Source organism: Electrophorus electricus, chromosome 20 (genome assembly GCF_013358815.1).
Source record: "Electrophorus electricus isolate fEleEle1 chromosome 20, fEleEle1.pri, whole genome shotgun sequence".
In the NCBI taxonomy this organism is placed as follows: Eukaryota; Metazoa; Chordata; class Actinopteri; order Gymnotiformes; family Gymnotidae; genus Electrophorus; species Electrophorus electricus.
Window position 1 is genome coordinate 14130838 of NC_049554.1, and position 16580 is coordinate 14147417.

General features: G+C 46.2%; 1 protein-coding gene across 5 annotated transcripts in view; it reads right to left on the reverse strand.

Moving 5' to 3' along the window:
* LOC113586340 (band 4.1-like protein 1) overlaps positions 1-14552 on the reverse strand; it is a 59812-nt gene extending 45260 nt beyond the window's left edge. For 3 of the 5 annotated variants that reach the window (XM_035520225.1, XM_035520224.1, XM_035520223.1), the window contains exon 1: positions 14399-14552. The gene's annotated coding sequence lies outside the window, so the exon portion shown is untranslated. The remainder of the gene's footprint in view (positions 1-14398) is intronic. The other 2 variants (XM_035520226.1, XM_027024367.2) reach the window with 2 other exon arrangements.
* Between the last annotated feature and the right edge of the window lie 2028 nt (positions 14553-16580).

A 16580-nucleotide genomic window follows, 5' to 3' on the forward strand; every position in this document is an offset into this window, starting at 1 on the left:
GACCTCGATCACAGAAAGGGCTTTCAGTAGTACCGCTCCTTCTCTTCAGGTTTAATTTACATTAATGGCATTTGGCACATGCACTTACCCAGAGCGGCTTCCACACTTATTAGGGTGAGAGTATATACGCCCCCTGGGAACTGAACCCATGACCTTGGTGTTAGTAGCACCATGTTCTACCTGCTCTAGAAGGTGAGTTCTGACACACCTGCATATACAAGGCCTGGATATATTAAGCTAAAGCAATGTGAAAGTCAATTGTAGGTCTTATCTTTTGCACACACACACAAAAAAAATCACATCTCTCTCATTCTGACAGTTACACAAGGTAAAAATTTGAAAAAAACAACAGCTGCTATGGCTGCTTCTTGCTGGACGACACAGTGATCACCACCAAAAGCATCATATCCTAGAGATTCTCAAACACTGTTGTGATGGAACCATTGAGACCTGGAGGTCAACATGGCACCAACGACAATGTGGTGAGCAGGAGGCGGGGGGGTGTGGGGGGGGGAGGTCCAGTCAGCTAAGTGAGTTGTCAGCGACGCACACTGTCACTGACCACATGTCCTGTTTCTGCAAGCATCAGCTCTTTGGCTTGAAGAAAATGTCAAAGACTGCAAGAAAATATCCTAAAGCCTTGCTATAAAATGACACTGAACGTTTCACGCTGGACCGAAAGCGATCAGAACTGTTAAGGTGCGATATGCAAGAAATAACCTTGGGCACACCTTCACCCTCTCCATGACACTTTGTCATAGATTAAAGGGAGACTTCAGCTATGACTCAAATGGAGCTGTGAAACTCCTGCTGTGAAAAAAAAATGAGTTTCTGCAATGCAAATCCTAATTGAACGGTTTTCATCCCGCAAGAAAGAGGACAATTGTTTGCTTGGTTGTTTCCTACCCAGATGATGCATCATCAGCTCTGACGGGAGAGAGCTAACAGGAGGGCTTGAGTTAATTGCCAATGTGGCATTTGCACTTGCAGTCTGTGATCTCGCAACGTGAGATTCGACGAAATGCCAGCGGCAATAAAGGAGGCCACGAAGAGGCCGATAAATCAGAGCAGATCAATAAGAAATATTAATCAGAGCCGACTGTGTAAACGGTTAAATTTGCACTGTTAGGAAGAAAGGACAGAGGCCTCATAACCCCAAGGGATGCAGGCTGATGTGGGAAATGGACACCTGGGCGCGAGCGGCTGCCGGTGGGATTGGCACTGCTGTTTCTGCTCTTGTTGTGGCTGCTGGCAGTGCTAGCCAGGTGATGCCTGGAAGGCACCGAGGGATCCGAACAGCGCTCACACAGGCCGATGCTTCCGGACTCCAGTACGGGGGCTTTGCCCTGCTGCAGGCTGGTGACCTGAACCGTAACACTGAAGCGGACACAGAGATAGCCAGGGGCCAAAACCTGGAATGCTCTTCATTCACGGTGGAAATACATTTTGCATTTCGATTATTAAAGACAAGGCTAAAAAAAACAAAAGCCACTGAAAGATGCAGTACGTAATAAAGGGCTTCACCGGGGAATGTACCCAGCATCTGGTCGCTATGGCCAGCAGGCCTCAGCCATTCATCAACCGAAAAGGATTTGCAACCACACAGAGCAGTTTTAGTGCCACACACTGCAGTTTTATTCAACATTATGTTAATCTGTCTAATTATCAAAATTAGGAACACTTTATAAAAAGAATTTATAAAATGGACGCTTTTCCTATGTAGCCTATACAATGCCTACATCACAGACTGAATTAAAGCTCATTAAAGGCACTCTGGACTTTAATCTCAGTGTGTAATTTCTGTCCCAGTATGCTGCAGGAGTCTAAACAACAAAGCCTGTGTCACTGTGCTACTCCCACACTGCACTGCAAACATCTAACAAGCTGAACCCTGATTTCAAGTTCCCAAAACCACAAGTTTTTTAACATTCAACAGAATGTATAAACACATTGCTTGGCATTTTCATTCATAAATTTAGCAGCTGTTGGATCCGAACAATGATTCAGCCAAACGACACTATTCTTGGAGCATTTCCAAAGGATGATTTCCATCGTTATCATTTACGCGGAGAGAGCACGTCCACCATCCCCTTGGCTCCTCCCCCTCAACTTAAAAGTCAAATTGTGCTTATCCTAAACAGAAGCTACAAGGTTACAGGAAATAAAAGATCACTTCATCTCTCTCCCGGAAGACGACCGTTGCCTAGCAACCTCAGGTCAAAGAGACCGAGTCTCCCAATGCCAATCTGGCAGACCTAGACTAACAATGGGGAGGTCTCTGCTGCTCAGCTACCTTCGCCTGAGGTTGTATCTGTCGGGCTTGGAGGCTTATTACAGCCGTTGCCACGGTGCCACAGTAACGGCGCAGCGGTGATGGAGGCAGTGGTGCCTTCAACTGCTCCTCTGGGAGGACTTGTAGCAACATCTGACTGACGGTCTAGACGCAGTACGACACACGTCCTGTTTCCAAAGAACGCACAGGCAGTGCCGATCTTGTCTCTACATTGCTGTCTTTATATAGCTGCAACATAATCCCATCCTATAAATTCTGTCTGAAAAAATCTGTATTTATATTATTAGGATATTATTGCACTAAAGCACTCTTTCAGGATAAGGGTGTTTAGAAGTAAAGGACAGAATGTTTTTGCTCAACTATAATCAAGTGACCATGGGCTTTGCAAGTGGCAGCTGTTTCAATGTAACAGAGGACATCAGAAAGTCACCAGTGGACAACTTAGTGATCCAAGCACCCCACAAAATATTCCAGGAAGGACAGATATGCAAATACCCGACACCATGGACTCTCTGCTGAAACTCCTCTTTTAGTCTAGGATAAAGCTTTAATCCGTTTGGGAAAACTGCCCATTTGATTGTTAATCCAGCTCTTAATGGGTTTCAAAATGAGTGAAATCAGGTTTTTTAGAGCCGGGAGAACTTGAAACTATGCAGGGGAGTAGAGTTCCAGTGATGGAGCAAAGATGCGTGTAGATCCAGAATCCCTCTTCAGTTTGCCTGCTGTTCCTCTACCTGCCACAACACTTAACTGATGGATCCATTAGGAGCAATACAAACACATTTTAAGACTTTCTTCCTGCTTGTTCTGTCGGGCATTTCTGAGCATTTTCCCTGTTTACCAACCTCATCTACGTTTTCCTTCCAGTTAGCCTATTTGTGGTCTTTTAGGATACAACTATCTGTGATGTTTTTCTACCCTTGTTTGTGTGACACATGTTGTTGACTGGATTTTCCCAATTACGATCACTCCAAAAGCTTCCTGGGAAACTTTATGGATGAATTCAGAATTGGCAATTACATTAAGTAAAAAACAAATATAACAGCAAAAAATAAATAAAAAGAAAAATTCTGAAAAAGAAAAGCTAGTTATTGCATGCTAAACAAAATGCAGGTTAATGGTCTGTCACATGCCCAATCGATGCCCTTCTGTTCTGAGCACAGCTACATCTTCTGGAAACGACTGATGTGAGGTCGAGAGTGCCTGTAACAGCCAAGCCATGTGAGAAGAAAGATGGAAAGAGGTAAAGCAGATGGGAGAAAGAGAGAGAGAGAGAGAGAGAGAGAGAGAGAGAAAGAGAGAGGCATCTTCTTTGATTCAACATGGCCACAAGAGAAAAATGGCCTGTGAATACAATTCATCCTTCAAGCTGAAGTTGTGCATAACTCTAAGCAGGGTCGGGTTACATCATATTACGGAACTGAAGTGAGAGTCAGGGGCACTTTCTCCATCCTGTGTCCAAGCCTTCTGTCCAAGGCCCCTGCAACCTAAGAACACAAGGCATTACATGCCTTATTTGGTCAGTTTATTTGTCATAATGGAGTATTTTCACGTCTGGAAAACAAGCACTGGGATTCCAGATCTCTCGCTGACCCAGAACTTCCTCTGCGCTGAATGCTTCCGGTATGGAAGTAAACTTGTGCCAGTGAAACCCGACACTTCGAGCCTATCGGAGAGGCAGTCCGCGCCCTTCATGCTGGGGATGCAAATAAATGTTCCTGAGACCAAAAGTTGTAAATCATTCCAGTTGCTGTGGAAACCACCTCTAAGTCCCGGGCTCAGTGGAAAGTTTCCCCTGCCACTCAAATCTGAAATGAGGTTTATTCAATTGACTGTCACAGTCTAAGAATACAGCATGACAGTTAGTTTCCCCAGCACTGAGTAGCACAGAGACAGAGGCAAAAAATTCAAAATATACCCAAGCATCTATTTATAGCTTAACCACCTCATCGTACTGTAATATGGGTGCAATCATATAATTTGTGAATGTTTTACTTTATTCATAAGAAATCTACAGACAGACAAACACATAAGCAGGTAGATACTTAAGCAACATACGCAATAAAAACAGAGGCTGCTGGGAGCAAACGCTTCCCAAATCAGCCCTCCGCATCCCGCCCTGCGTGCTGCCTCTTTAGGAGAATCCTGGAAGGAAATAAAATCTCTCTGGTGGTTCAGGCTGTGTCTGTGGGCTCTTCCATTACACTCAAGCTGACTTGACCAGGATTCCGGTGTTTCCAGCTCCGCTGCAGATGCCATGTGGAAGGGTGCCTTCCAAAGGAACCGGCCCACCCAAATGACCCGGACTGAAAGCATATGTGGTAACAGGGAGCCCACAAGCCCTGTTTAGATGATTTCTGAAGTTTCTATACTACATGCGACATGTGACAACTGTTTCCTTGCACATATTGTAAGCTATGTGCTTGCTAACATACGACCTTCAGGATGACTGGAAGAATCTCCATATGGTTTCTCCATATATTTAAAAAAAACATTATCAAGGCAGCAGCTGCCATAATATGTTTATTCACTGATAGAAATTTCAGTGCTGAACGTCCTACCAGACAAAAACTAGTTGAACCCATGTCAATACGATTTAGCAGCGAATTAACGTACGATGAATTCCTGATGGGATGCAAATCTATTTGGAAAATCTCATCAATGTCCTTTGTTTTCAAGTCATCTCATACATGCGAAATTGCAGTGTAATATCTATACCAAAGTAGGATTAGGACTGGGAGTAATTTTGGCAGTTCTTAACTGAGCCTTTAACATTATAACAGCATACCACAGCATATCACAACACATCACAGCATACCACAACACATCACAGCATACCACAACACATCACAGCATATCACAACACATCTAACAGCCACAGAGGTCTATTATTACTCTTATTATCTTATTATTAGGACTATCCTGAGCTCACAGGCATATCAGCAGAGGGCCATTATGAAAGGTGATTAGTGAAAGGAGAACACTTAATTTTTCAGCCCAGATATGTAAAGACACTGTAATGGGCAGATTTGTTTGGTCCATTCAGGGTAAATAGCCCCAGGTGGCATGTGTTACCGTGTGTGTGTGTGTGTGTGTGCCTGTTTGTCTGACGTTGGCCAGGGTGACCGTTAAATGGGCAGACACAGATACGGTCGCCGGGCAGGGAGGTGACCTACATCCAGGTAACGGGTTTTTGACTGGGGGGGTTGATCTACAGTCCAGGGTTGAATCAGGGAACATCCTGTGTCACAGGCGGCACACTGGCAGCGTCACTGGCAGTGGCAAGCTGGTTCCGTGATGCCATCCCGATGCACAGCCTGCCCTTGCAGATAGCTGCGTGTGGACTTCATCACCTCCCGCTGCCGGTACCTTCTAGATCGACGGCCTTTCGAGCTGAGCCCTTTATCACGTTGCAGATCCCTTCTAACATCACCGGTTCTGTAGGCTGGACACTCTGGCTGAGGTCTCTTCTCGCTTTGGCCACTTCCACGCTGCGTGCCCGGGGAGCCAACGTTTGCACGTCTGTGTGGGTGAACACTGGAGGACTCAGGAGATTCTGGAACAGCACAGCCGGGAGGGCGAAAGGTGCGGCAGGGCAAGTGTGCTTTGAAGCTCTGAAGCTGGGCATGTCACGTTTGAGTGCCAGGTACTGGAGAGCAGTGAGCTGTTTCCAAACATTTACCTTCACAGGGACGGCAACTTCACGACTGGGTCCATGACTGGGTCGCTGATGCAAATCTAGCCCCGTTTCTTTTTAACGAACTATCGTGGATATAGATATGCAGTGCTCTTCGGATTTCCGTTTGGGTGTGTGCTGTTGTTAATCCAGTCACTAAAGCAAACCAGTTCGAGACAAAGCCAGTTGCTGCATTGCTTAATAATCCTGAGGAAGTCAAACAAAAAAAAACAAAACGTGGCGGCTCCCTGGTTTGTTGTAAAACTAAAGTTAACAAAGAGCAAGACTACAGTTCCTCTCCAGAGAGTTGCCATGACAGCACTGCTAAATAAATAAATAAACAAACAAATGATAGATTCTTTTTGGAGAGCTAGCCTGTATGCATGCCACTTATGACTGGCACATGGTTGGTTTCCAAGGCGAGATACTGTCACAGAAAGCAGTATCCCGGTCTCTTAAAAACAGAAAAACAATGACTTCTTTACGCTGAGCCTGTCAGTACTTGACAGCAGCTTATGAGCCCCTTCAATAAGCACTTGTTGCGTTCTCCCTTCACTGAGAGAGAGAGAGAGAGAGAGAGAGAGAGAGAGTGGGAAAGAAAGAGAGGGAGGGAGGGAGAGAGGAAGAGAGGCCACGGAAAGAGAGAGGTAGGCAAAATTAAGTTTGCCATTTAGCGCAATGTTATTTCGGTCCTTCTCGCGCTATCCTCTATGTCATTTTGCCTTTCCCATTACTGACCACTTGAGCAGACCAGCAGGTCCTGCCGCATGGGAGCTGGTCATCGGGGTCAGGAGTGGGAGAGAGAACAGACCCCCGCTCTGAGAGGGAAGAGTGCCAGAGAGCGGAGCCACAGAAGAATGCGAGAGGAAAAAAAAGGAAAAAAACCAGTCGGGGGAAAAAAAAAAAAAAAAACCCGTAGGGAAAAAAACGAAAGAAAAACAACATACAAAAGGATTTGCACTCATGGACTGCAGTACAGAAAAAGGGAGAGTGAGGTAATTAGAGAGAGAGAGAGAGAGAGAGAGAGAGAGAGAGAGACAGAGAGAGAGAGAGAGAGAGAGAGACAGAGAGAGAGAGAGAGAGACTGCGTAATGGGCGTGGATTTAGTCCTCAGCTTGCTTTCCCGCTTCGAAGGGTCTTTCATGGCCTTATTAGGAACAGCGTATGTCTGACGGAGAGCTAAACTGCTTCACTGGCAGAGAGCGCAGTGCACACTGCTAATATCTTATACACGTTCACTACACAGAGCAGCGGGCAGCATTGAGGCAATTAATGCAGAACTGCTGTGAGGGGTTTTTTTTTGTTGTTCTTACCAAGTGTCATTTTAAGGCATTTTAAGGAAACTACACCTAAGTCTACGGAAAGATTCGAGGGAAGCGACTAGAGACCCCAGAAGGTCAAAGATCGCGCAGAACGCGCAAGGTGAATATTTCTGGATGTTTCCAGAATGAATGATCTTAAACAAACGGTGAGGCCAAGGCACCATATTGCACTGTCACAAAAACACAGAGGCTCCTGTGAGTTTTCAATTAAAAATGATTGCATTACACCCCAGCAGGGGCCGTTTATTGCCGAGCAGAGCACATTCGGAAGGATTCGCCGTGCACTACAACAGAATGTGTGTGTGTGAGTGTGTGTGTGTGAGAGAGAGAGAGAGAGAGAGAGAGAGAGAGGCAGGGGGGGAGAGAGAGAGAGGGAGAGAGAGAGAGAGAGAGAGAAAGAAAGCGAGAGAGAGAAAGGGGAGAGAGAGAGAGAGAGAGAGAGAGAGAGAGAGCATGTATATTTTGAAGAAATGCTTCCAAGAGTAGCTTGCAGGTGCTGAAATACAGAAGATGGGTCTTACTGGAGCAACAACGCGGAACAACCACCACAATAACATGTGACGCTCTATTGAACCAAGTACTGATAAAGATCAGTCCTGGCCTGGCCCTGATAAAAACACACATGCACACTCTGTAAACCTAGAGAGAGAGAGACAGAGACAGAGACAGAGAGAGACAGAGAGAGAAAGAAACATGCAGCACAGTTGGATGTTTTACCATTAGAAGTCTCACTGGTTGGAAATGTCTCCAGAGAGCCAGAATGGTTATAGAGGCTCTGCGGATTGTTGTTGAGTCCTGAGTGAGACACTTCACTCCTAGTTCTTAATTTGTGCAATAAAGCAGTGGACCCAACTTTAAAATGTCACGTCTCATCATGACTCCTTGACTCATCTTGGAAACCATTGTTTCTCATTAATAAATGACTTGCAAGAAACATTTTAATTAGGTTTAAAGAGCATTGTTTACAGTGTGTGGAATATGGTACCATAAGGAAAACTGCAATGTGCAATTCAGCAGTGGGGGACTGATTTAGCATAGCTCAAATGTATCAGCAGGACTGAGACACAGACCTGCATTAGGAGGAACTGGATGTGAGATACAGACCTCCATTAGCAGAATTCAGACGCAGACCTGCATTAGCAGGATTCAGACGCAGACCTGCATTAGCAGGACTGAGACGCAGACCTGCATTAGCAGGACTGAGACGCAGACCTTCATGAAGCAGCTCTGAAGTGCAGGTGCTGAGACAGCGTCTTTGGTAACAGGGCAGATAATACAAGACAGGAGCATACACATATATACCCACAAGGCACATTCTACATACACTCAGAATGTCGGTTTAATTAATAACACTTATGAACTTAATAATAGCAAATGCTATATACACATACACATTAGGTAGCGCGTACATCACGTATACAGTAAAGTTTCGATTGTCCTATGGCCTGGCTTTATATGAATCTTTTTGTCTGCGCTCTGAAGAGCCATACCTGATCCCTGGTTCTATAACGACAGGAGGGATCGCGTTTGCACTATATCCTGAACGGAACCAGTCGAGCCAGTTTCAAAGCCACAGCATTACCCCCCAGGGGCAGGGAGTAGACACGGCTCGCTGGAAACCCAAACGTTATTCAGAGCTACTGCTCCGATCGTAAGCTAGTTCCCTTCAGGTAGGTGGTGCTCAGAGGGGCAAGGAAAAGGAAGCCAAATCCTTTCCTTCATGTTTTTGGCAGTAATTAAAAAGTAAATTCACACGACAAAACGTGTCATAGACCTTAGGATGCTGAGAAGGCTGTCAGCATGACATTTCTGACCAAGGCGCACTATGAGGGAATCCGACATGACTTGTGAACATGTTTTAAGCATGAGTCATCCTCACAGTTTGTTCATGCTTTGCCTGATTTGTGTAGTAGTGTAGTAAACAGCCCATAAACACCTCAACTTTCCTCAATCGCATGCAGGTTTCTAAAATACACATTTGGATTTGTTTCCCCACCTCCAAAAGTGACTGTAGGGTAGTTATCAGCTATGTCTCAGGAAGAAGAGAGAGCGCTTAGAGCTCACAGCATGTCACTCTGGGACACCCACGGACCCCGAATCTTGGGCCACAGACCCCCCGACAGGCAGTCAGACTGGCTCCCAGGAAGAGGGGCCAGAAAAAGAGAAAGAGGAGGGATGGTGAGGAAGGGATGGAGGGATAGAGGAATGAAGGGAGGAGAGTGAGCAGGCACTCCGGCTCTGTGAAAGTGCTGAGTCACTGTAATCAGCAGCGAAGCACTCGCTCTCCTTCGACAAGGACAGAGAGCCGTCGCCCTGACGCTTTTCACCACGCCTGTAAACAATGACGGCCCAGCAGCTGGGGCATCTGACCCGAGACGGTCCGCCACGCGGTGCAAGCTTCATGGCCAGACAGGGAGCTTCACCAGGGGTGGGCAACCAAAAGCATCAGCAGGGGGGAAGACAGGATAACAAGCTGGGGAGACAGACAGCTGGACAGGACGACAAGCTTCTAGAGAGACAGACAGCTGGAGAATGCGGCGCCAGGGCTATGGACACGATCCCGGCTGTGCCCCGAACCCCAAACCCCTCAATCCACAATCAGCAGCGCCTGTTCCGTGCCTCATTCCATGCTGGCTCTGGTGGACGAGCTACGGAAGAAGGAACGCGGGGATAGATACGCCGAAAGGCCACCGATACAGCCGCACTCGCTGCTGCGCTGGACGAGAGGCCTTCGCGAAACCACTGAGCCTGGCCTCGGGTCGAAGCTGAGAGGTTCGTCTGCAGCCACTTCAGCTCTGAACCTGCGGCTAACGTCCTGTATTACCGACGCCCGGTTCCCTTGCCATCTGGCCCTGCCTCGGCCTGTCAGGCGGCCTCTGATCTGCGGTCTTCCTCCCGCTCCACTGTAAATCAGACGCATCGTTCCGTCCTCCCTTACATGGGATGATGCAGAGAAGGTTGAGTTCTTCTCATTGGACTGTTGCACTGGGAGAGATGTATTACTCAGTCCAGACATGCACACGGTACTCTGCAGCACCATCGACAAGGATCTCGGCGATCTCAGCCAGTCAGCGTGAAGGAAAGAGGACCCATCTAATAGCCTACATATTTAAAGTAAACAGCATGGGACAATATGATGGCTATCGTACTCTAGTGGCATGAGGAGTTATTCCGGTAAACAACAGGCAGTCTCTACACTACAAACGTCAGCATCAGCACTTCACCAGTTCTTCCAGTTCCTTCTCCCAAACAGAAGTATGCAGCGGAATATCATGCTTTAATATATACTGTTATCAAGTGCTCTCTCTCTCTCTCTCTCTGCCCCTGGCTACAAAAAGACACCTTGGGAACGTTCCACAGCATGGGCAGCTAAGACAGCATAGAGAGAGAGCCCAGTGGCAATGGTTGGAGCTCATACAGTCTCCTCACATACCAACAGCCTGCACACCCTGCCCAAGCACACACAATAATCCTCCCTCTTAAACACATGACAGAGAGTGTACAGGTGGGTCCTCCCTAAACCGCGAATGGTGACCGAGGCTCGGCCTGACGGAAAGTGCACCGTGACTGCTGCTTTACATATTTGAGTTGCAAATTATTCCCTCTCGTAAACACAAACATCGCCTACCGCCTTACATTCTACCCCCCGCACCCCCAACACACATACATGTGCACGCACACACACACACCCGGTGTAAGAACCTTGTAGAAGGAAGGTGCACACTCATATAGTGGGTACTGCCAGGGGGCTGGCGTGAGACAGGCTTGTGCTGAACGCGAGACTGGTACAGGACGAGGGATGAGACGGGCAAGAAAGGGGCTCAGATCCAATCTGCAGTTAGCAAGGGTGGACAGGGCAATGAGTCAGCCCAAGAGTCTTTGCAGGCCTGTAAGGGCTGACTGCTGGACTGGTGTGTCAAGTATAACCGTAAAGAAGACGTAGTCTCAGAGAAGGCATTCTCAAATGAAATTCTCTGCCAGATTCGCCCGTAAGTCATACAGAGCTGTCCTGACATGCCATTAAAACACTGAGAAGCAAGATTAAACAACAAGACTAGCAGAAATGTGTTCTCTTCAAGCAGTTGTCAAATACCTGAACTGTGGTCCTCAACAAAAATTAAATGTCAAGCTCAAAATATAAAGTCAAGTCTCTCATACAAGTATGTGAGAATGCTTAATGTTTAAGGTATAAATAAATTAAGAGCCTCTTTTAAAGGTGAATACACTTTTAAACAACATGTGGCAAGCACAAATACAAATACAAAAAAGGTTTTATATCATAGCTCAGTGGTTAAGGTGCTTGAATTGTAGTTGAAAGGTTGCTTGTTCAAGCTCCATCACTGCCCAATTGCCACTTTTGGGCCCCTGAGCAAGACCCTTAACAATTTGGATAAAAGAATCAGGTAAATGTCTCCTTCCTCAATGATCAAATTAACTGAGGTAAATTATACAGTGTTTGCTATACAAAGATGGTATTTATTTTTTTAAATCGAAATAATAAGAGCAATAGAAACAGAACTATGGAAATTAGGAACATATGAGCAGTAATTCATGTGTTACATCTACCAAGCACAGTCAATTATCAACCTGAAAACAGTCAGCCTACTGTCACCATAAAAATGAACCTGCAAATAGCAACAAATCCAACAGATTGCAATAAATAACAATAGAATAAAATGTCCCTGACAAATGTCATCTGCCCTGCCAAATGTGTTGGTCTTGGGCGAGAGAATACTGTCAGTACTTTAGAAAACAATGCACCACACTGGAAACTGCTGGGGCGATATGGCAGGCACACACACGCACACACGTACACACACACACACACAGAGGGAGGAACTCTGAGGGAGGACAGAGTTTACTCCATCTTGATATGTGGATCTGTCTCAACAAGCCCCTAGAGGACTGAGTGAACAGATAAACACACTTGCACAGGTGCACGCACACTCACACAGCACTGCTGCTTCCTCTATACTCAGTGCTTTTTTGAAACAAGCTGAATTACTGGGCCTTTTTTTTTAAATAAATGTATTTTGATTCCTCTTTGCTCTGCGTGCGCCTACAGGGTTTCCTTCAGCCCAGCAGGAATGAAGCAGCTCTTGCTTTGCAGTGACCGCAAGAAAGTAACAACGTGACTAAAGGGTAACGAAACAGCAGGAAAAAGAGCCTCTCTTCCTCCCTCACTACCCTCCCTGGCAGGTCTGAGCCAGAGCGAGTGGGTGTGTGTGTAGGTGTGTCTGCATGAACGGCACTCCAGTAATATAAACACTGGAGTTTGTTTGCATGGTGTGTGTCAGGGTCCCACAGGCCTAGATGCCTCCTCAGGCGTCTCAAAGGAGGACAGAACCATGCGGGTGTCGCTCTGTCCAGCTCTTACAGAAAAAGCAGCCTGTATTTTTCCTTCGCAAAGCCCCATGCAGCCCCGACAGCTGGACAGACGCGAATTCCTGCAGAGGGGGAGAAAATCGATCCGGCGCTTTCGTGAGAGGCCGGCGTGAAGCGGCTCGGCTGGACGGCCGGGTCGGCAGGGACGTCAACGTCCGCCGGGACTTCCTAGTGGGCAGTGAGCTCGGGCTCCTCAGCCACACACACACACACACACACAAACACACCCTCAGAGGAGGGGAGGGGAGGGAGGGGCTAGTCACAAGACGCTGGAGAAGATTCGGCATTACGACGTTGGAGGCTCCCACGGTTAGGCGACTACGCACATGTAGCCAATGTTCCAAAGCCTCTCTGTGCAGTTCTGTATGATTTGCATTCTCTTCACTTGCTTTTCACCTGCTGTTTTCCAGCTATGGCCTTTTGATTCATACGTATCTCAGCATAAGCGGGTGCTCCTACAATTATATATAAAATAATGTATGCATGTGAAGGCCCGATTTACATGTAATACATGCAAAACAACTCTACAAGCACAAACTAAATACTCTAGCCAATGAGTTTTTTTAAGGCAATTACTTTGCTACATTGATTGTGAATGGGATGAGAGAGTAACTTGAAAAACACTTTATATATATATATATAGATATATAGATAATGACCACAGCTACGCAACAGAAGCCCCTTCTGAAAGGTGCCTGTGGCTAAACTGACATACACGAGGCTCTATTTATGCAGCCTAGCACGAGAGAGGTTATTACTCTCACCCTTGTATGCGAATGGGCACGGCTTATACGTTCAGAGTGGAAACTGGCCAACGCAGATTTTCACAGTAGGACTGGGCTTTAATTCATGTTACAGAGCCTCATCACATTTGACCATTTAGAGCAAAACAGTCTCTTCCAGGACAAATCTATCTTAAGTATCTCGAGATTGGTTTAAATGCTAATAAAAACAAAACAAGTGGAAACATCAACACTGCCTCCGTGCAGTCCGGGACACAGTGATTTTGCGGAGTCATTTTCCATAGGCATCAACACGTACGCACGCACACACACACAAATCGCACGTACCATGCATTGCACACGTATTTTTTCTAAACTACATAAATTGCCTGCGCGTTACTATAGCGCGTGACATGTTAAACTGTAATCATATAAACAACGGGCCGTAAATACGTGATGCGTCGCCCACCCGCTTTATTTCCAAACGTCATCTTCTGTCTTGTCAGCAAATAAAAAACCCAAAAAACGGGCATTTGACTGAGCGGTAAAACTGCTCGTCCCCTCGCCGTAGAAATGCAACCTGTGAAGCCAAACCGAACCGGTCCATTTGCGCGTGTCGTGTACGGGAAGTTCCTTACCGCGGCGTACCGCGAGGACCCCGCCAATATCTGCGCAGATTGTGCAAACGGACCCCCGAGCAAGTTCACGCTCGTTCCAGAAATGTCCTACGGTACTTGCGCATCTACCACGAAAACAAATGCGCCTACAGCTCGAGCTTTGCGTTCATTTTAGCAGACAAATTGAATCATTTGTATTAAAAGTTATCTGGTCCGCACCATGTAGACTTTCAAATCAGCAGGGAGCAGTAACATCGCAAGGACTGACATAATACTCAAACATCTTGGATTACGTTCGTCCGTTTTTTTGTTATTTTGTTGTTGTTGGGTTTTTTTGCGGTTGTCTGAGATGTCAAGGTTAACGTTGTCAGGATAGCACCTACCTGCTGTCACGCACTCCTCCAGGTGTGGAGCGTGGGGGTTCGCAGGGGCAGCGCGCGCGAGTCAGTCCCCAGCCCTGTCGTTCCGAGCGCTGCAGGAACAACTGCGCGCGGTGCTCCAGTGAGTAAGAACTCGAGAGGGAGGGCTCACTGTGGCACGGGCGATGAAGACTCCGGCACTATCTGCAGCCTGCACGCCTTGTGATGCGAGAGCTGATCTTTTTTAGTGCTCTTTGTCGCATAAACTACAACACTAGCTTGCGCGAGAATTGTTTATTCTAGGGAAGTAAGGGCAGGAGGAAGGTAATGAGAACACGATAATTCCAGAGTTTAACGCCAATACCAACCCTGTGCCTAATGCACTGCTTGAAACCAACCACAGCCACATGCACCCAGGGGATTTAACAAAAGAAAAACAATATATTTTGTAAAGGATTTCCAATGTAGTGAGGCTAGATTGCTGGTGGTACTGTATGTTTTTAATGTATGTGCACAGACACACTGACAGATTCAGAAATAGTTTTTATTCAGTTGGTAGTGGCAGATAGTATGGAAAAGAGTGTGTGTGTGTGTGTGTGTGTGTGTGTGTGTGTGTGTGTGTGTGTGTGTGTGTGTGTGTGTTACTACAGTACATCTTGCCGCAAGGTGCAATGAGTGACATATTTTATGTGTGATGAATGTTCTGTCTCTCATACCTGCATGGATTTAGTCTGACAACAGCTTTTCCACTGAGCAAAGACGAACTCTGTAAATAACGACAGGTCGGTTTCGCCTGCCTGTTTGCGGCAGTGTAGCCTTCAGGCGTCCCCACGTGTTTGCCATCAAATGTTGCTTCATTTGAAAAGTCCAGCCAAGCCAGCCACCAGAAAGTTTAAAAAAACAAAACAATTAAGATGTCGTTTACACATACAGTACACATGCAGATACAGTGCACATGCAGTAGTCCTCACATAACGCTGACCCAAAATTGTGACTTGAACATATGGTTAAAGCTCATGTTGTGCATTAATGTGTGTTGTTCAAAATTATTTTGTTTATTGTTCATTGTCACGAATGGACACGTTCAGTGAGCGTTCTGCCACTAATTTAGTGAGTCACCGAAAAAAGTCCTGCGAGGTATAGATAGATGTATGATGCAGGTAGTGTCAGGAGGGGACTGGTGATGGCCTGCAACCTTTTACATGCACATGTTCGTAAAAGCACGACGCTCCGGTAGGGGCAGACATTAGAAATCACGCAAGCACATCAGTCCATTCACTGCCAGTCCTTTTCATCACCTGAGAGTCTAGACAGCTCTGCTGCCGGCTTTAGCCTTATTTTCCTGCGGCTGTCACTTTCGTATTTTATTTATAACCTGTTTACTTGGAGAAATGATCAAATCTGTGAGTTGCTGGTCCCAACAGCACACACATTTGGAATATATGGCATGGTTTTTTTTTTCTTTGAAAAAAGCCTGATGGTTGTTTTATATTTTTCCTTGTATGGACAAATTGATCCTCATTTTGAAGATGGATCGAAACGTATAGTGAAACCTGGACATCGGAAAGGGATTCAAGCTTTGAGGTTCATAAAGAGAAGGGCTAAAGGAGAAATATGACTCCAGCAGACTCAACTACCAAAGGCTTGCCTTAAGAATTTTGCAGAGTATTAGTAGTACTGTATGTTTTAAGGTACATGCACAGAGATACTGCCGGATACAGAGATACAGTATGGCTACATCTCTGCTCATTAAATGACAGTTGACATAAATGAACATCGGCAGCTCAAGCTATTAATACCCCTGTTCAGCTGAGAAAATCCAAGTATTCATACCTGGAGGTATAATTGCTGTACCTGCCAAAGCATTGTGCCTTTACAGACACAGACACACACACACACACACACACACACACACAAACATACATACATACATACACAGTAACGAACACAGTGAGCATTGTTGGTGGGGAATAAAACATCAGGGCTGTTCGAGTGGGTTGCGTCAGTAGCTTTATTTCTGTGTCTTGATGTTGGTCATTGCCTTTTGACTCCTTAAGCAGGGGGCACTCAGGGTGGTGTTTTCACAGTCAGGTGGGACTAGCATGTATTTTAGCTGCTGTGGGCAAGCACAGATGGGGTGAATACAATCTCCGGGGGGCGTTGGCTGGGGTGGGTGGGGTAAGCATGTGCTCTGGGTCGTGTTGTC